The sequence below is a fragment of the Elephas maximus genome, chromosome 23 (assembly GCF_024166365.1).
Source record: "Elephas maximus indicus isolate mEleMax1 chromosome 23, mEleMax1 primary haplotype, whole genome shotgun sequence".
Taxonomy (NCBI): domain Eukaryota; kingdom Metazoa; phylum Chordata; class Mammalia; order Proboscidea; family Elephantidae; genus Elephas; species Elephas maximus.
This window is the reverse complement of record NC_064841.1, coordinates 61,238,722-61,259,915: the sequence shown is the minus strand read 5'-3', so window position 1 is coordinate 61,259,915 and position 21,194 is coordinate 61,238,722. Positions and strand designations below refer to the sequence as shown.

General features: G+C 45.6%; 1 protein-coding gene across 7 annotated transcripts in view; it reads right to left on the bottom strand.

Annotated features, from left to right (window-relative positions):
• MTUS2 (microtubule associated scaffold protein 2) overlaps positions 1 to 18,892 on the bottom strand; it is a 763,477-nt gene extending 744,585 nt beyond the window's left edge. For 5 of the 7 annotated variants that reach the window (XM_049867778.1, XM_049867774.1, XM_049867779.1 and 2 more), the window contains exon 1: positions 18,652 to 18,892. The gene's annotated coding sequence lies outside the window, so the exon portion shown is untranslated. Of the gene's footprint in view, positions 1 to 18,309; positions 18,579 to 18,651 lie in introns of those variants that run through there. The other 2 variants (XM_049867776.1, XM_049867777.1) reach the window with 1 other exon arrangement.
• Between the last annotated feature and the right edge of the window lie 2,302 nt (positions 18,893 to 21,194).

Here is a 21,194-nt window from a genome sequence, read left to right as displayed (position 1 = left end):
CTGGGAGTGCAGTAGTTAAGTGCTCGGGAACTTAACCACTCGATGGGAGAAAGACATGGCTGCCTGCTTCCATAAAGCCTTGGAAACCCTATGAGGCACATAGTTCTACTCTGTCCTACAGGCTTGCTAGACACCAACTCGACAGCGTTGGGTTTATCTTTTAATCTTCTTGCTGTAATCTTTACGGGAGCAGTTCACCAGGTCTTTCTCCCAAGGAGCTGCTGGTGGGTTTGAACCACCAACCTTTTGGTGCGCAGCTGAGCACTAAACCGCTGTGTCACCAGGGCTCCTTGATTAAAGGCTAGGTGTTATAAAAGACACAGATTTTCCTCCCAAATGCTCATGGGACGGATACTATAGAATGCCTGCTGTTATGAGCTGGGGCCATATAAAATTGCTAATACCCAACCATATTTTTACCTACAAAAATGGCAATTGCATATGGCTCTTTCTAATTTTTTTCCAAACAAGGGAACAGAGCAGGCAGGATTGGAAAACCCAGTGACTATGAAACAAGTGTAGTCTCAAAACTACCTCCTGCAGTCCTGAAACATGCTACAACATGGGCGAACCTTGAAAACACTATGCTGAGTAGTCAGTCAGTCAGTCAGTCAGTCACAAAAGGACAAATACTGCCTGATCCCACTTGTATGAAACAGGCCAATGTATGGAGACAAAAGGGTATTAGTGGGTGCCAGGGGCAGGGGGAAGTAGCGGGCATTGCTTAGGGGACACAGAGTTTCTGTTAATGGTGGTGGAATAAGCAGGAGAAGGAGAATGAGGATGGTTGCAAAACATGATGAACATAATGTCACTGAACTGTACATGTAAAAATTAATGGACTGGCAAATTTTTTTAATATACTTTTTTATTACAATTAGAAAAAAAAAAACTCTTGCTTGGCAAACATCATTGCCCTGAAGAGAATCAGTGGTTTGTGTTATTCACCGGTCCTATTCCAACCCAACATCTCATCATGGTGTTGTGGTTGGGTGCCATCAAGTTGGTTCTGACTCATAGTGACCCTGCAGGACAGAGCAGAACTGCCCCATAGGGCTTCCAAGGAGCGGCTGGTGGATTCAAACTGCCGACCTTTTGGTCAGCAGCCAAGGTCTTAACCAGTGTGCCACCAGGGCTCCAACATCATAGCACCTGAAAAATATGAGTGAATTGCTGCCAGCTCTTGGGGGGCTTCAGTGTATCTTTTCAACTCATTCTTCCCATCCAGTCCCTATTTAAGGAGCCCAGGCAGCGCGATGGCTGCTAACCAAAAGATTGGTGGTTCAAACCCACCAGTAGCTTCAGGGTATAAAGACCTGCTGATCTGCTCTCGTAGAGATTACAGCCAAGAAAACCCTACGGGGCAGTTGTACTCTGTCATAGAAGGTTGCTGTGAGTCAGAGCCGACTCGACAGTACCCAACAACAACAACAACAAACTTCTCAGCTCACTCTCAGCTTCCTCCTTGAAACCTAAGAGTCTTTTCCAAGAGTACAAATGTGGCAGAAAGAAAAGCTCTGCTAGGAGTTGGAAGGCAAAAGGGGGAGAGTCAGAATGCTGGCCTCTAAGAAGCTAAAGTGTGATAGTGTACGTGGGGGACAGGACACTGGGATGACAGGCGAACAGATGCAAAAGGAAGAAGGCAGAAGGGCTGCCTCACTAACCCAGCACTTATATGACGGGAGAGCGTCAGGCCACGATGAAGAACTAAGAGTAGGTTCAAGCCCAAATCCAGACGGAATGAAGGAACATTTATTTCTGTCTAAGATATATTCGTATTGTCGATGTCAGATGGAACCTGGCTGAAAGATGTTTACCTGTGTTTTATTGACTATGCAAAGGCATTCATCTGTGTGGATCACAACAAATTATGGATAACACTGTGAAGAATGTGAATTCCAGAACACTTAATCGTGTTCATGCAGAACCTGTACATAGACCAAGAGGCAGTCAAATGAACAAGTCTGTCTTGGAAGAAGTACAGCCAGAGTGCTCCTTGGAAGTGAGGATGGTGAGATTTCTCTCATGTACTTTGGACATGTAATCAGGAGGGGCCAGTCCCTGGAGAAAGACATCATGCTTGGTAAGGGAGAGGGTCAGCGAAAAAGAGGAAGACCCTCGATGAGATGGATTGACACAGTGGCTGCAACAATGAGCTCAAACACAGCAATGACTGTTAGGATGGCGCAGGACCGGGCAGTGTTTCGTTCTGTTGTGCACAGAGTCACTAAGAGTCAGGACCAACTCAATGGCACCTAACAACAACAATGATCACCTCTTCACGTGCTTGTTGGCCATCTGTATATCTTCTATGAGAAATGTATGTTCAAATCCTGTGTCCATTTTTTAACTGGGTTGTCTTTTGGTGTTTGGAGCATATTTCTTCATAATTGTTATGTCTTCCTGATTGACCCCTTTCTCATTTTTAAACATCTTTCTTAGTCTCTAGTAACAGCTTTTGTCTTAGAATCTATTTTGTCTGATACTAATATAGCCACTCCAACTCCTTTGGTTGCTGTTCTCATAGTGTGTCTTTTTACTTTTTTAAACTCTTCGTACCTGCTTTTTCTCAATGGTTGCGCTGCGGGCTATAATTAACTTAAACTTCAAAATCTCAACTTAAAATAACCTAGGTGAGCTTAATACCAACTTAATTTCACTTAAAAGACTCTGCTCCAACGTAGCTCTGTCCCCTGCCCCTGCCTTTGTGCTCTTATTCTTATACAATTATATCCTTAAACATTATGAGCCCATCAACACAGTTTTATAATTATCACTTCATACAATTGTTTTTTAAATCAAATAGATGAAAAGAGTTACGAATAAAAACACAGCTATACTGTCTTCTACATTTACCTATGTGGTTACTTTATTGGTGACCTTTATTTCTTGTGGATTCAAGTTACTATCTCATGTCCTTTCATTTCAGGCTGAAAGACTCCGTTTTGTATTTCTTGTAGGGCAGGTCTGCTAGCAACAAATTCTCTTGGTGTTTGTTTTTCTGAGAATGTCTTAACTTTCCCTTCTTTTTAATACAGTTCTGTTGGAGACAGAATTCTTTGCTGACGGTCTTTTCATTTCAGCACTTTGAATATGTCATCTCACTGCCTTGGGCCTCCATAATTTCTAGTGAGAAGTCAGCTGTTCATCTAACTGAGGATCCCTTGTACATAATTAAAGAGGCCTGGTGGCACAGCGCTTAAGTGCTTGGCTGTTAACCAAAACGTCAGTGGTTCGAACCCAAGAGCCACTCTGTCTGTGGGAGAAAGATGTGGTAGTTTTCTTCCACAAAGATTATAACCTTGGAAATATTACTGGGCCGCTCCACCCTGTCTTATGGGGTCACTGTGTGTCAGAATCAACGCAGCAGCAATAGGTTTGTACATAATTAGTCACATCTCTCTTGCTGCTTTCAAGATCCTGTCTTTATTTTGGCTTTTGACACTTTGACCATTATGCATCGCAGTGTGGATCTCTCTGCATTTATTCTACGTGCAGCAAACTGAGCTTCTTAGATGTGCAGATTAATGTTTTAAATCAAATTTGGGAGGTTTTTAGCCATTATAGCCCTGGTGGTGCAGTAGTTAAAGCACTCAGCTGCTAACCAAAAGGTCAGCAGTTCAAACACACCAGCCACTCCGGGGGACAAAGATGTGACGGTTTGCCTCCATGAAGATGCATAGCCTTGGAAGCCCTATGGGGCAATTCTACTCTATCCTATGGAGTCGCTATGAGTCAGATTCAGCTCGATGGCAATGGGTTTGGTTTGGTTTGGCCATTATTTTTTCAAATTTTCCTTCTGTCCTTTCCTTTTTCTCTCTTGTCCTTCTGGGACTTCCATTATGTGTATGTTATATATTTGATAGTGTCCTACAGGTCTCTGGGGCTTTGCGTATTTTTCTTCATTCATTTTGCTTTCTGTTCTTCAGACTGCATAATCTCAATAGACCTATCTTCAAGTTCACTCATTCTTCCTTCTGCCAGTTCAAATCGGATTTTGAGCCCTCCCAGGGAATTACTTTTTATTTCACTTATTGTACTTTTCAACTCCAGAATTTCCATTTGGTTCTTTTCTATAATTCAATCCCTTTATTGATATTCTCTATTTGGTGAGTCTAAATTCTCATACTTGTCTTTAATTCTTTAGACATGATTTTCTTTAGTTATTTGAACATATTTATAATGGCTGATTTAAAGTCTTTCTCTAATAAGTCCAATATCCGGGCTTCCTCAGGCACACTTTCCACTGCTTTTTTCCGTGTTTGGGCCATACTTTCCTGCTGTGTGTGAGTGTGTGCATGCACGTGGGTGTGTGTGGAAGTTTTTTGTTGAAAACTGAGTTTTAAATAGTACGATGTGGCAGCTCTGGAATCAGATTTCACCCCACCCCCCAGGTTTGTTGTTGGTGGTGTTTATTGTTGTTCTTCCCTTTGCTATTTGTTTGTTGAGTGGCCTTCCTGCACTGATACTGTAAAGTCTGTGTTATCTTATATAGTCTCTGCTTGGTTAGCTTGTTGTTATTGTTGTTGTTGTTAGGTGCCATCGAGTCAATCCTGACTCATAGTGACCTTATAGGACAGAGCAGAATTGACCCACAGGGTTTCCAAGGAGCAGCTGTTGGATTTGAACTGCTAACATTTATGTTAGCAGCTGAGCTCTTAATCACTATGCCACCAGGGCTCAGCTTGGTTAACTTAGCGTTCAGCTAATGATTGGAAAGGAATTCTTAAATGCCTGGAATTAATAACTCTCACAGTTTCTGCCAAGGCGTTTTGTGCATATGTTGAGGCATTCTTTCAATGCTCTGGTAGGGAGCTTACAACTCTGATTTAGCTTCTCTTCCTGACTGTGCACAGCCTCCAGTCAGCCAGAGTTGGGAGATTAGGGCTTTCTCAGGTCTTTCCTGGGCATACGCAAAGACCTGTACATGTGGATGGCCATCCAGATTCTCAGGAATCTGTCAAAACTTTTCAGTTTTCTACAAATACCTCATTCTCAGGTCTGTCCTTCTAAGTGTTTTTGGTCAGCGTCTTGTTATCCCTAACTGGTTTCACCACTTCAAGCAGATGCAATGTTTGACAATTGCCTCTGACTGTTTTTCAACAAACACCCTAAAGATAGGACTGTTCACATAGCATGAGCTCTGAGTCAGGTCAAATTAAGACAAGCTCTGAGAATTAAGGTTTTCAGGGAGCTGCCAGACATGTAATACAATGACAATTTTCTGGGTGTAGGGCTTTTGGGGAGCTCCAAATCTGTTCTGTAGGCTACTGATTTTCAAGACTACCATAGAGCTGAGGAGGAGAGGTGGGAATATGGCAAATTTAAATGTCACGAAGTCACTATTCTTACTGAGATTCAGTCCCTTTCTTGATTAAATGCAACTTGGGTCACCACGAGTCAGAACTGACTTGTCAGAAATGGGTTGGTTGGGTTGGTTTGGACTGTTGCAAGCTTTTGGTTAATTTCTAGAGTTCTAAAAAAGCTCATGCTGCCAATTTCTTCCAGTGTTCTCTCTGCTCGAGTAGAGGAGTAGATTTTCAGAGGGTCATACTCTGCCATTCCAGAAGTGCTTTGACGCAGGGACAGATTACCCAATAAACAAGGTATGCAGAGGTTTACTTGTGCCTATTTACTAATCTGTAGTGCACAATTTCATCTGATTTGCACTACATCTTTGATGTGGTGAAACCCATGTGAAACTGTACACTCTAGTACATTACTGAGTTTTTTGGTGCTCCTTTAAAATGTTCACCCCAGGCAAGTGCCTGCCTCACCTCCAGGCCCTGGGTAAGGGTGATTTTCAGCCCACATCTCTGCTTTTTTTATTTCCCAAGCTGAGATGTCAGTTTTAACACACATTTATATCCCATTACAATACCTCAGGCTGTTGCCAAAATGATAATCCTAAAATCTGGCAAGAAAATTTCAGCATGAAGTTTGTGGGTAGAGGGTAATGAAGTTATATTAAATTAACTTCACAAATCTGTTTTTCTTCTTGTTGTTGTTAGTTACCATCAAGTTGGCTCCAACTCATGCTAACCTTATAAACAACAGAACAAAACACTGCCTGGTCCTGTGCCATCTTCATGATTGTACATGCTCAAGACCATTGTTATGGCTACTGAGTCCATCCATCTCATAGAGGATTCCCCTTGTTTTCACTGCCCTTTGTCTTACCAACCATTAATGTCCTTTTCTAGCAACTGATCCTTCCTGATGACATGTCCAAGGTGCTGTTGTTGTTGTTGTTAGGTGCCATCGAGTCAGTTCTGACTGATAATGACCCTATGTATACAGAACGAAATGCTGCCCACTCCTGCACCATCCTTGCAATCCTTGCTATGTTTGAGCCCATTGTTGCAGCCACTGTCTCAATCCATCTCTTCGAGGGTCTTCCTCTTTTTCACTGACCTAAAGTCAAATTTGCTCACACAGTGTGAAACTCATTACTAGATGCTGGTTAGACTAATATAATGTAGATTTGAAGGAATACTTCTTAGAGTCTTGGGGAAATTAAATGTAATACGTGGCTTGTTCACCATACAGACTTCCTAAGATATCACTCAACACTAACAGAAAACTCATCAGGCTTAGAAATACCAATTTCAACCAAAATTATTGTACTGCAGGATTCCAGTTCTCAAACTGACTGCCCATGAAAATAAACTGATAGTAATATGTGTATCAGGGACAAAAATGGGTTTGGTTTAGTACGTGGCAACATTTCCAATCTGAGAAGATGGTTCTTTCCGTGTAGAGAAAGACTGATGTTTGAGTGAGTCATTCAAACACCTTAGTACAAAGACCATTAATTCTGAATGATCTGAGATTACTTCTCCTATTCTGACATTTAACAGAGATAGTGCTCCCACCATGTTTTTTAGATTAGTACTTTGCAGTAGCAGTCTGGTGAAGCGGGCAAATTTAACTCCCTCATTAAGAGTTCATTATTTGCTTTGCTGTTTTATCATCATCTCTTGTCATCCATGGCACTATACAGCTCGCTTTCTCCATTTAAAGCACGTAAAATCACTACATATCCATATTAGCCTGTTCCTGGACAAACATATTTGCTTTATTACAGTCTTTATGGGAGCCAATATACTATGTTGGCTTTTCATTTCTGCAGGCGAATCACACTTTCCAAAGTCAATGTTAACCTGTCAGTAGATTAGCTTGGCCCTAATCACATATGCAAGGACCTCTGCTGCCACAGTGGTTAAAGTGCTCAGCTGCTAACTGAATGGTCGGTGGTTTGAACCCACCGGCTGCTTCCTGGGAGAAAGATGTGGCAGTCCGCTTCCATAAAGATTTACAGCCTTGGAAACCCTATGGGGCAGTTCTACTCTTGTCCCACAGGGTCCCTGTGAGTTGAAATCAACTCAACAGCAATAAAAAAAATAGATTTGGTTTAATCACATAACTGATGACTTACTTTATTCCTAGGGGGACGGAACCTACTGGTTGAGAGGGTCCGTAGGTGCACAAAGAACGGAGCTACTTATTATGACTAAAAGAGAGGAGTCTAGAGGGATCACCCAGCCCATCCTCTCAGGGACGGGGAACATACATTTGCCTAATCTTATTTAAAAAAAAAAAAAAATCACTCAACAGATTGAGTTAACAACCTCTTCTCCTTCTCTCTCAAGCCTGGTAATCAAACGTGAAATAGAAATTAAAAAGGAGACCAAAATAATCATTATCTGCAAATGATGTAACTGTCTACCTAGAAAATCTAAGGGAAATAATAAAAAATATATATTAGAATTGATGCAAACTCAGAAAAGTGCCCGGTTATATGATTATCTTAAAATCAAAACCAGTTACCACCAAGTCAATTTCAACTCACACCAACCCCAGGTGTGTCAGAGTAGAACTGTACTTCATAGGGTTTTCAACGAATTATTTTTCAGAGGTAGATCACCTGGCCTTTCTTCCAAGGTGTCTCTGAGTGAACTTGAACTTCCAACATCTCAGTTAGCAGTCAAGTGTGTTAACTGTTTGCACCAGTTTTACAGGCAAGTGCCTGAGTTGGAACTGACTCGATGGCACCTAACAACAACAGCAGCACCTTGGACATGTCATCAGGAAAGACCAGTTGCTAGAAAAGGGTATCATGGTTGGCAAGGCAGACAACCATGGGACTTTCTATATATCAACAATAACCAATGAGAAAAAGGTCCATCCACAAAAGCTGAAGAAGAGTATTAACTACCCAGGAATAACCCAAATCCCCCATTTTCCAAACATGGTAGGGCGTACAGAGACGGTTACAAAGTGAGACTCACAGAGAAGAGACGAGAATGTCAATCTCCCGTACATGCTGATGTTATGGATTCAACTGTGTTCCCCCCAAAATAGGTGCTGGAATCCTAACCCCTATACCTGCGGATAAGCAGCCCTGGTAGCACAATGGGTAAGCGCTCAGAGGCTAACCAAAAAGGTCGGCGGTTCAAACCCACCAGCTGCTCCACTGGAGAGAAGACTTGGTGATCTGCCTGTAAACATTTCAGCCTAGGAAACCGTATGTGGCAGCTCTACCCTGTCCCACAGGGTCTCTATGCATCGGAATCGACTCCACAGCCAAGGCCACAGGATACCTGTGGCTGTAATCTCATTTAGAAATAGAATTTTTCTTTATTATGTTAATGAGGCCACAGCAGTCTAGGGTGTGTCTTAAGCCGGTCACTTTTGAGATATAAAAGGAACAGTGAGAGGAAGCAGTTCTTCACATGTCCCTAACAGCTCTAATTATTCCCCATTCCTTCCCATCTCCCCAACTGCTAGCCTCTTTAGGTTTCAGAACAAACCACTGCCCCTTCCCCTCTGAAGCCCAATGGTTTGTCTAAATAAGCAGCAGGGCTAAAGAGATACAATTCCAGGCTAACAATTCCCAGCTGGCGCCCTCATGTCTGGCTACCCCCTCCTTCAGGTGATCAAGTGGAAAACTTGCAATGCACTCTGCGCAGTGAAATACACAACCCCTGGGATAGAAAACCAGTGGGGGAAGAGACTCAAGGTCCTTCATAAACGGTGCAAAGAGAGGGGTGCCTGTGGAAGTTACCCATCCCACCCAGGCAGCTTTCGAGCCAGGGAGGACCACTCACGATGGAACTTGTCCTGTCCTACACTGTTGTCTGTGAGTAATTAAATTACGACAGCTTTTTTCACTATTGCCAACACCATGTTCGTGTCTCCTGTGTACGACTGGATCAGGCTAAATGGACACAGCCCATGGCTATAACACCACCGGCTGGAAACCTCATTCCAGTACTCAGGTGGCTACTTGGGACCTGGAGACAGCCTTCAAGGCAGCCTGAGTGTGCAGTGCAAGCAGGTTAGACACAGAAGCAAGGAAGCAGAGAAGGGGCAAGACAGATGTTACCCCACATAAAGATCACCAAAGAACAGATGCAAAAACAGACAACGACCTTCCCCAGAGCTGACAGAGCGAGAAACTTCCCCCAGGGCTAGCCTCCTGCATTTGGACTTCTAGCCTCCTAAACTGTGAGAAAATAAATTTCTGTTCAGTGAAGCCACTCGCTTGTGGTATTTCTGTTATGGCAGCACCAGATGACTAAGACAAAAACCCTGATGGCATAGTGGTTAAGAGCTATGGCTGCTAACCAAAAGGTTGGCAGTTCAAATCTACCAGGCGCTCCTTGGAAACCCTATGGGGCAGTTCTACTCTATCTTATAGGGTTGCTATGAGTCAGAATTGACTTGATGGCAATGGGTTAGGTTTTGGTTAGATAACTAAGATAGCCGCCTTCTAATGCCACCTGCAAATGTGCTCATCAAGGCTGCTCTTGGGCCCCCTACATGGCCAGCTGTTCCAATCCAGAGAACTTCTACGTGGAACTTATATTTTGGGCTATGCAAGGGGCAAAAACAGTCATAAGCCTGAAAAAGCAAGGAAGTATCACATCATTGTCACGCACCCCCATCTCCACCTGCACCCAGGACACTATCACTGGCATCTCTACCAGCAGATAGCTCCTGGCAGCTGCCCCCACTGGCTTCTTCACCTTCTCTGCTGAGGGACCATGACACCCCTCTGCCAGAGCCACGAGTGTGTGTCAGTGTGTCTGCATGCCTGCTGGTCATAAGATGCAGGGCCACCATCTGGACACATGGTATCCCAGCCAGGCCAATGAGCAACACTCCATCCCCATGCCCTTGACATGCCGTGACAGCACCAAGTCTCTGCCATGTTGTTTTATCTGCTGTAAATATCCTACTTCCTCTTCACCTGACTGGAAAACTTCTGCTTATCTTTCAATGCTTAACTCCTACCATCCTCTGGCAAATCTTCCCTGACACCCTTCTTTCCTCTGGTCAAATTTCTCATTCTTCCTTTGTGTTTCTGTAGCCCCCTCATCACTACCTCTTGCCTAGCTCTTAATCAATGCTGACTTTTAATCTGTCACTCCTCGGGAGCTAGGACCACAGCTGAGTCACATCTGGGTGTCCACGGGTAACACAGCCCTTGTTACAGCTTTGGCATTCAGTAAAACCCAAGATGCCTTCAGGCCAGGGGGTGCTCTCTGGCTCAGTTCTACCCCAGAGAATTGCTCTGTACCCTTGACATTTAAACATTCCCTGAGAGAGAGCAGCATGGTTCCCCATCAACATCCTTTACCCACAGTCATTCTACTTGACCCTAAGATGGTTCCAGGGATTCCAGGCTGAAATGGAACTTTTCTGCTGGCCCCTTTCCAACAACAAACCAGTGGAAGTCATTGGCAAAGACATACACCCTCCCTCCCTACTCTTTGGTTATGTAATGGTCCAGACTGGATTCCTAACACCCTGAGAAGCCCTTGGCTGCACCTGTCCCCAAGCCACCACATTACCTAAGGCCCAAGGGCAAGGCCACCACTTGCGGACACAGCCTCAAGTCACTGGAGAGAAGGGCCCAAGAACAGACTCAAGGAACCATCATACACAATACACGGGTGGTTGCTGTCATGAGGAAGTATTGGCCATTTGCATAAAATAAAAAAACCTGCATTCCTGGAACAACAGAGGAAGGACAGTCAGGAATAGGAGGAGGATATGGATATGTGGCTAATGGCCTCCATGGAAAACTGGCTCTTTTACCATGAGACCAGAACTGGATAGTGCCCGGCTACCATCACTGAACATTTTGATCAAAGATTCTATAGAAGAATCCTGATCAAAAGGGTGGAAATGTAGAACAGAATTTCAAATTCTCATAGACTCCAGATTTTCTGGAGCAATGGAGGCTGGATGAACCCCTGAAACTATTGCCCTGAGATAATCTTTAAATCTTTAAACAAAAATATCCCCTGAAGGTATTAAAAGTTTGTGAGCAGCCATGTAAGATACCCCACTGGTCTTATCCATCTGGAGCAAGGAAGAATGAAGAAAACCAAAGACACAAGGGAAAGACTAGTCCAAATGACTAATGGACCACAAGTACTACAGCCTCCACCAGACTAAGTCCAGCACAAGTAGATGGTGCCTGGCTACCAACACTGGCTGCTCTGACAGGGATCACAATAGAGGGTCCCAGGAAAAGTGGGAGAAAAATGAGAACAAAATTCTAACTCACACACACAAAAAAAGGACTTCTTGGTCTGACAGAGACTGGAGAAACCCTGAGAATATGGCCCCCAGACACCCTTTTAGCTCAGTAATGAAGTCACTCCTGAGGTTCACCCTTCAACCAAAGATACCCACTAAAAATCCACTTCCGTCGAGTCGATTCCAACTCATAGCGACCCTATAAGACAGAGTAGAACCGCCTCATAGAGTTTCCAAGGAGTACCTGGCGGATTCGAACGTCCAACCTTTTGGTTAGCAGCTGTAGCACTTAACCACTACACCACCAGGGCTTCCCAACCAAAGATAAGATAGTCCTATAAAACAAAACGAGACTAAAGGGGCACACCAGCCCAGGGCAAGGACTAGAAGGCAGGAGGGGACAGGAAAGCTGGTAACAGGGAACCCAAAGTCCAGAAGGGGAGAGTGCTGACATGTCATGGGGTTGGCAACCAATGTCACAAAACAATATGTGTATTAATTGTTTAATAGGAAGTTAGTTCTGAAAACCTTCATCTAATAATAATTGAACATATGACTCCAGACCAAATGCCACTATGTCTAAAATAAGTAACAAAAACATCACCCATGCCCTCTTTGAAACTTGGATTCTGTCCATTATTATACAGTAAAGACTTTTTCTCAACTCATATATATGTATGTGTGTGTGTGTGTGTATATGTATATATACATCTGTATATCCCCTGAAGTCTTCTTAAAACCAAACAGTAGTTTAGCTTAACCAGTCAAAATTGTCTGCCTTGAGCATTATGCTCTTTTAAGATCTATCTATATGGAATCAAAGTGACAACAGCAACTCGAAAGATTAGATAGGAACTCTAGGGGGGAGTGAGTTTATGTTAATGAAGGAGGAACAACTCAGAAAAGGAAGGTGAAAATGGTTGCACAACTTAAAGAATGTAATTAATCTCACTGAATTGTACATGTAGAAATGGTTGAACTGGTATATGCTTTGCTGTGTATATTCTCAACAACAAAATTAAAAAAAAGAAACAACACACACTGGCCTCCCAGTGCTCCTCCCATGTGCCCGCCTGCTCTGGCCTCAGGGCACTGAACTTGCTGTTCCCCAGTAAGGGAGATGCCCTTCCTAGATTTCCACATGGCCCACTCCACCTCTCCTACAGGTCTCTACCTTTCCTATCCACCCACACTCCCTCTTCTCCTTCTCTGATTTATTTTTCCCCAGAGCACTTACAAAGAGCCCTGGTAGTGCAACAGTTAAGTACACGGCTGTTAACCCAGAGGTTGGCAGTTCAAACCACACAGTTGCTCCTCAGGAGAAAGATGCCACAGCCTGCTCCTGTAAAGATTACAGCCTAGGAAACCCTATGGGCCAGTTCTACTCTGTCACACGGGGTCGCTACAAGTCAGAATCAACTTGATGGCACGTAACAACTTATCCCTGCCTGATATGTTAAAGGTTTTAGTTAAGTGGATCTGATTCCTTCCATTACAATGTGATTTCCTCAGGGGCACAGTTACGTGTTGTTTTTTTTCTCTGCTCTACACTAAATGCCTAGAACAGTACCTGGAACATATAAAAACCAAAAAACCAAACCACTTGCCATCAAATCAATTCTGACTCATGGAGACCCTATGTGTGCAGAGTAGAACTGTACTCCATAGGGTTTTCATGGCTGTGACCTTTCGGAAGCAGCCTTTCTTCTGAGGTACGTCTCAGGGAGTTCAAACTGCCAACCTTTCTGTTGGTAGCCAAATGCTTATCCGTTTGCACCACCCAGGGACTCCCTCTAGCATATATGTTGTTGGGTGCTGGCAAGCAGTTACTGATGAGGATCAAAGACCACAGCCTTCAGTATGGATTGCACCTCAACATAAAGAAAACAAAAATCCTCACAACTGGACCAATAAGCAACATCATGATACATGGAGAAAAGATTGAGGTTGTCAAGGATTTCATTTTACTTGGATCCACAATCAATGCCCATGGAAGTAGCAGTCAAGAAATCAAAAGACACAATGCATTGGGAAAATCTGCTGCAAAAGACCTCTTTAAAATGTTGATAAGCAAAGATGTCACCTTGAGGACTAAGGTTTGCCTGACTCATGCCATGGTGTTTTCAATCGCCTCATATGCATGTGAAAGTTGGACAATGAATAAGTAAGATCAAAGAAGAACTCACGCCTTTGAATTGTGGTGTTGGCGAAGAATACTGAAAATGCTGTGGACTTCCAAAAGAACGAACAAATCTGTCTTGGAAGAAGTACAACCAGAAGACTCCTTAGAAGCAAAGATGGCGAGACTATGTCTCACATACTTTGGAGGGATCAGTCCCTGGAGAAGGACATCATACTTGGTAGAGTGTCAGCGAAAAAGAGGATGACCCTCAATGAGATGGAATGACACAGTGGCTGCAACAATGGGCTCAAGCATAGCAACGACTGTGAGGATGGTGCAGAACTGGGCAGTGTTTCGTTCTACTGTGCATAGGGTCGCTATGAGTCGGAACTGACTCAATAGCACCTAACAACAACAACTATCTTTATGGGAGCAAATTGCCAGATCTTTCTCCTGAGAAGCCACTGGATGGGTTTAAACCGCCGACCTTTCCGTTAGAAGCACAGCATTTAACCATTGTGCCACCAAGAATGGATGGATGGATGGGTGAGGCATACTGGTGAGTGGGAAAGGGGGCAAGACGGTAAGATCTGAAGACGTCTGAATTAGGTATGAACTAGAAATCATTTCAGAGAAAAGGAAAAACTCCTCAACTCTGCAACACGTCCCTCTCAGACATTCCCGTAGTGCATACACTGAGGCTCCCAGTTACTCACATAAATTGCAAACGGGACAAGTCCTTCCCAACCTGACTTTGCTCCCTGCAGGCTATTTTCCAGGTCTGCGTTTGTTGGCTCTCTGTTTAAAATTCAGATGAGAGACAGATCCTAAAGAGCTTATGAAAAGATCCTCTAGGAAGCTGCTGCTATCTGTTCCTGCTAACTTTCGTACTTGCTTTTCTTCCTCCTGTCTCCTTGCCAGCCCGCCTCTGAGATGTGCAAGAGCTTGCCGCCACTGTCCCACCCTCATCTCAGCCTCCAGCTCACACTCAGATCCAAAACAGGCCCTCTGCGTCAGATGGCGGGGCCGAGAGCTGCTTCTCCATGTCACCACCTGGACTTCAGGGACCCCACACAGCCCTCCATCAGAGTAAATATGCATTTCACAGCAGGTCAACTGCAGTGTTGGCCAGATTTTTTTTTTTTTTTTTTTTGGTCTGTTCATGTTGTTGTTACTAGGTGCCACCGAGGCGATTCCAATTCATAGTGACACCATGTGACAGAGTAGAACTGCCCCATAGGATTTCCTAGGCTGGGTTAAGAGCTTGACCACTAACCAAAAGGCTGGCAGTTCGAATCCACCAGCCACTCCTTAGAAACCCTATGGGGGCAGTTCTACTTTGTCCTACAGAGTCACTATGAGTTAGAATTGATTCGATGGTAACAGGTAATCGTTACAGGAGCAGATCGCGAGATCTTTCTCCTGCAGAGCGGCTGGTGGGTTTGAACCACAGACCTTTGGGTTAGTAGCCGAGTGCTTAACCATTGCACCACCAGGGCTCCTCTGTTCATAAGACTGCAAAAATTAAAATTTTTAAAAAGGCAGTCTTGTAAGTTAACTTTACGATTGAACATAACTTAGAGTAGGGGCTGATTCGGAGTTGGGGGAGGACGTGAGGTTTATATAATGGCGGGGGCAGGGGTGGTGGTATGTTCCCTCTTTAGAAAGAAAGCAAAATTACAAATACAAATTAGGTATGACCATGTGTCCACATGGCTAGCACCTCTCCCAGGGGTCTGGGAGAGCTGGTGACGGGCCCTGAAGCTTTAGACTCATTAGCTTCCCAGTTAATCTGCCTCAGCTGGGAGATATAAAAGACTAGAGAGGTTTATATCGAAGCATTAAAAAATCTCGAGAAAACTGCTAAGCATAACAGTCTTATATTACATCAGTCCTCCAGATACTATTCTTATCTCTCTTTCACAAACCACCATCCCTGCTCTTTCCTCTAATTTGGCAGCAGCAATTCATTATAAAACTGTGTGTGCTGGCCTGGGGTTGGGCGTCCTTCCACTATTTGGGCTTTAGCAATTCAGTTCTATGTCAGTTATGTAATCACCAAAACAAGGAGTTTAACGGAATACCAAAAGAACGGCCAGCATTCTTACATAAGCCTCAGAAACAGATAGACGTTTACACCGTAAACCATCCTTAAGATCTGCTCCCAGGCTGGGATATTTGGAAATACATAATGTAGACCTTAAAAATAATAAAAGTGTTATGTACTTCATTTCCTAGTCTATACTAACGTAACGAGTTTTTAATTTAATAGAAAAATTATCTTTCATAAGACCTGATGCTCTGATCATGTAAACATAAAAGAGTACTACTGGGTCGCCACGAGTCAGAATCGACTCGACGGCCAAGAGTGTGGTTTTTTTTTTTTGAGTACTCAGCTTTCACTGCTGTGAGCTGTGCACAATGAAACGTGTCGCTTACGACTCTGGCAAGTGTTCTACACGGAATTACAAGTCCCTGATAAATTACTCTGTGCAGTGTTAAAAAATAAAAAACAAGAAACATTGTTTATACGAAAGTATAAAAAAAAGAAACATTATTTATATGAAAGTATACATGCCGTAAAATTCTTCAGCGTACCACCTTTCCAATACCATTTTTCTCTTCCCATATTTCTGAGCCCGGGTGACGCAACGGTTAAGCACTCGGCTGCTAACCACAAAGTTACTGTTTGAACCCACCCAGCAGCTCCACGGCAGAAAGACCTGGCAATCTGCTCCTACAAAGATCACAGCCTAGAAAACCCTATAGGGCAGCTCTACTCTGTCACATGGGGTCGCTGGGAGTCAAAATCGACTGGACTGCACCTAACAACAACTGTTTACTTAAACCATACCTTGGGCTTTTACCAGCCACACCTTGGGCTACAAACTGACAAATGAAAAGAAATAATGTTTTCCAAAACAAGAGCCCTGGTGGTGCAACGGTTAAGTGCTGGGTTACTAACGGAGAGGTTGGTGGTTCTAACTCACCCAGTAGTTCTGCGGGAGAAAAGACCTGGCCATCTGCTTTTGTAAAGATCACAGCCTAGAAAATCCTATGGGGCAGTTCTGCTCTGTCACATTGGGTCACCGTGAGCGAAAATAAACTTGACAGCACCCAACAACAACAACAATGCTATCCAATGGGTCTCAACCCTGGATGCATGGTAGAATCCCCATGGGAGCTTTTGACATTGCAGATGCCAAAGCACTACCCCAAACCAGGTAAAACGATATGGGGGCGGGGGATGGCAGGGCCTGGGGAGGAGGCACCTAGATATTGGTATATCTGACAGTTTCTACTTTTGGCTTCTTTTTACCTGAAAAAACAACCATAAATGTGAGCAGAGAGGTTTTATTGGGGGAGGGGGCAGGTCTTGAATAACTGGCAACTCCCAATTACTATGCTTTCATCAGATATTAAAATAAAAGGAACCCTGGTGGCAAAGCGGTTAAGCACTCGCCTGCTAACCAAAAGGGTCAGCAGTTTGAAGCCACCAGCCAGCATCTCTGCAGGAGAAAGACCTGGTAATTTGTTTCTATAAAGATAACCACTAGGAAACCTATGGGACAGTTCTACTCTGTCACATGGGCTTGCTATGAGTCGGAATCGACTCAACGGCACACAACCACGTCAAAATGAAATCATTCGATAATTTGAAACCCATAAACGATATCTGTAGAATTTTTTTTTCATTACTAGCAAATAATCTGCTTCCATAAAGGCAACAGCCAAGAAAACCCTATGGGGCAGTTCTACTCTGCCACATGGGGTCGCTATGAGTCCAAACGGACCCCAGAGCACCCACAGCAACATCAATAAGTAGTCAAAGATTCTCATCAAGTTTTGCAGTAGTCTTTACAAAACCTACTTTATTGTTTAATGCTTTGCAACTCTGTCTCTACCTAATGTTATAGAAAAAAGGGCTTCCTACTATCTTAAAAGGGTGGCTCGAGCTGGGTCCACGTTTGTCTTCAAGCAAAGTTTTGGTTTAAAGCCGAAATGACGGTTCTGACATCTTCGCTCCCTCTTCTTAGATCCTCTGGTAATCACTTTTCATAACTGAACCAAAGAGCAAATATTTTTTTAAAGCACTTATATAACAGAGAGTACAGGCGCCTTTGGGACCCTGCCAAGAGTACTTCTTCCCGTGTTTGTATTTAAAATAGAATGGTAGTAACATCACTTGTGTGCCTGAAATTCCTCTGTGCACAGGCTCAGAATGAAAAATGGATGTAGCAAACCGCTTCACTGCGTACCATTATAAAGCTCGAAGGAAGTAACACATTCATACTAAATTAAGACGAAGACACAGACCGAATTATCCAAAGCTGGAGGAGGGTGGGGGACACCTGATTTCACTCGGTTTAACCTACCATCCCCTCTAAAACGGGATAGTCTAACCCGGCAGCTCCCGAAGGTGCCAAATGAGCTGCAACACTTCAGCCCACGCAGGTGATGTGGGCAGGAAAGAATAACTGCTATGACGACAGAACAGCCGAAAAAAACGCTGCGCTTTCCGGAGCACCGGCTGCGACCATTCCCAATTCTGTCCCAGTCTCAGCACTGTCCCCTGAAGGCAGGCACCGGAGCCAAGACCGACCCCTGCAGACCGCAGAACAGAATGTGCTCACCTGGATCCGAAAGAGCCAAGAAAGATGTCCGAGGGGCCACTCCTGCCCTTAACTAGCCTCTCCTGGCGACCCGGCTCCGACGCGCGTCCTCCTCCTCCCCGGCTCCAGTTTGCTATTTACGGAGAGGATGGACTCTGCGGACCGGCCACGGATTGCAGCCAAAGGGGGTGGACAAACTTGCCAGGGAACCAGGAGAGGGGGCGCAGGTGGAGAAACCAGGGACGCCACCCCAGCTGGAGACAGCCCCTGACAACTGCCGCCCGCACCACCCACGCCCGCCGCGGCGCACGCAGCGCCGGGAGCGCCTGGGAACCCAGCGCCCCGCTGCGCCCCCGCACTCACCTCTGCGCGGGCACCGCCCAGGCCGCCGCCCCCGCCCCAGCGCAGGGGAGCCGGGGGATAACCAGGGGACCAGGGCAGGACGCCGGGCGCGCCCGGTTCGGCCGTCGCAGCCACCGCGCTTCGGCCGCCTCCCCGGACAAAGAGGAGCCGCGGGGCCGGCGGCGGAGCCCGAGCCTCGGAGCGCGCCGCGCAGCCGGCAACTCTCGCTCGCGCGGTGCGGCCCTCGGTGACAGCCCGCCGGCTGCGGAAGGGAGGGCGGGCGGCGCGGGCAGCAGAGGCGCGCACCCCCTCCTGGCCGGCCCGAGACGCGCACGCCGAGGCCCGGCGCCGCCAGCCGCCCGGCGCGCCCCTCCCTGCCCGCGCCCCGCGCACCCAGGCCGCCCAGCGCGAGCCACAGCGCCCTCTGCCGGCCCCTCGGAGCCTCCGCCCGCAGCTCCGCTCGCGTCCGCACCGTCCGGCGGCTCCTGGAGCCACCCAGCCGCGCCACCGCGGTCCCCTAGCGGCTAGGCGGCCCCAGGGGAGAGAAAGGAGAAGCAAGGCTGAGGAGAGGGGTGGCAAGGCAGAGGGCTTCGAGGAGGGCGATCTGCTGTTTTCCTCTTAGGACGAAGACCGAACAGGTTGGAATTGGGTGAAGCAAGAGGAATTTAGGCAAAGCGTTGGGAAGAGCTTGGAGGGCGGGGGGATCCCTCATTCACAACAAGGAGCCCAGATGCGGTCTCCGACAAACTGTTGGAGGAAAAGGCGGGCTTTTCTTTCTAGAATCAGGTTTATTTCTGTGTCTAATAAGCACCAAATGTGCCTAACACTCTTCAAGGAGCTCCAGCGATTTTTGACAGTTCTCAGGAATAAATGGCTTCATTAATGACTTCTTGCAGGGTCTTCTGGCCCTACCTGAAATGCTCTTGCTTCCCCTAAACAGTGCACCTAGACCAAAACCAAACCCGTTGCTCTCACGGCGATTCTGACTCATAGTGACCCCATGCGACAGGTTAGAACTGCCCCCTAGGTTTCCTAGGCTGTAATCTTTATGGGACCAAGTTGGCAGGTCTTTTCTCCACGGAGCTGGAGCTGTCAACTTTTAAGTTAGCAGCCCAGCGCTTACCCAGGGCTCCTTAAGCAGTGAACCTGGTGGGTATTAAGCAATACTTTATATCAGTTATATTTTTTAACAAGCTGATCTTAGTGAAAGGACAACGTGAAATAGCACCTTTTTTTTTCTCTCCCACAGCACTGTGTTTTACAATGTATTCTATCAGATCTTCCTTCTCTTCTGGAAGAATCTAGGGCAGATTTCATAGCTTTTCCTATCACTTTCAGGTGTTAATAAAACTCTGGTATTAAAAAGTCCAGTCCAATCCAAATCCAAATCAAAACTTTAATTTCATTCAATTTGCCCCTTCTTTATTCCCCTCCCATGCCCACCAGCTCCCAGCCTGACCCAAGCTCAGACGCCTGTAGTGGGGAAGGGGAAAGAAGCCTGTCTTTCCCTTCCTTGTTCTGCCTCCTCCCCACTGACTGGGTTAAGACTGAATCCTCCAGGATGGCAGGGGTGAGGGAAGCTCCCACTGAATCAGGCCGTGGTGCTGATCACTTGCAGCTTTCACTTCAGCATCTCCTTCAGGTGGTCCACCTCACATAGACCCTCGGTGGGTGTTGCCGTGCCCTGGCAGGCAAGCCTCTCGAGTGCAGTCCTTTTGAGATGGTTCAGATCCAGCTACCTTCCACCGTGTCCACTCTGTCCCATGGAAAGTACTTGGCATTGTTGCTCATCACACTAATACTGCAGGCCAGTGTCCCTGAGGCACACTCTGCTCAGGCTTTGGCCACAGGCAGCTCTGACCAGCCTCTCTCCTTGAAGCTTTTCATGCCGGAGTCAGACTCCCATCTCTGGGTTCACAAATGTCCCAAGCTGCAGGTGATACATTTTCTCCATGGTCCAGGTAGCTCTCCAGAAGCACACCCTTTTTTTGCATGAAGTGGGTAGATACTCCCTAAGTTGCATCACAACACCCTAGGCTCATTCCAAGGAAATTCTCAGAACCAACTTTCCCCCTTGATCACTCTCTTTTCTTTCAGTTTCGACTGAAGATGGCAGAACCCTTAGCAACTCCAATAAAGAGGTGCCCATTTGTTGTATTAATGTTTCTCTTATGAAGTTATTGTGAAGATTAAATGAATTCATATATCTAAGAATCAGTCCTGTCATGTAAGTTCACAAGAAATTGTTTTTGTTAGATGCCATCAATTCAGTTCCGACAATGAGTGGACTTTCTCACATGACCTTGCAACTTCCACCCAAGCGATTGGTCAGGACTGTGTGATAGGGTAACTGTGGCCCACCAAAGGGGTTGGCCAGTTTTGCCATTCTGCTGGGTTTGAAATGAGCCATCCCAGAGGCAGGACAGAAGAACTCACCACCACCAAGAAAGGAGAGACTCACGGGAGACAGCACAGTGGGCTTCTTAGCCCATGGAGAGTGAAAGCTGAGTGCCTTTGGGCAGAGCATGAGGGCCAGGGAGAGGTGTGCCTGTGAGCATGGCTGG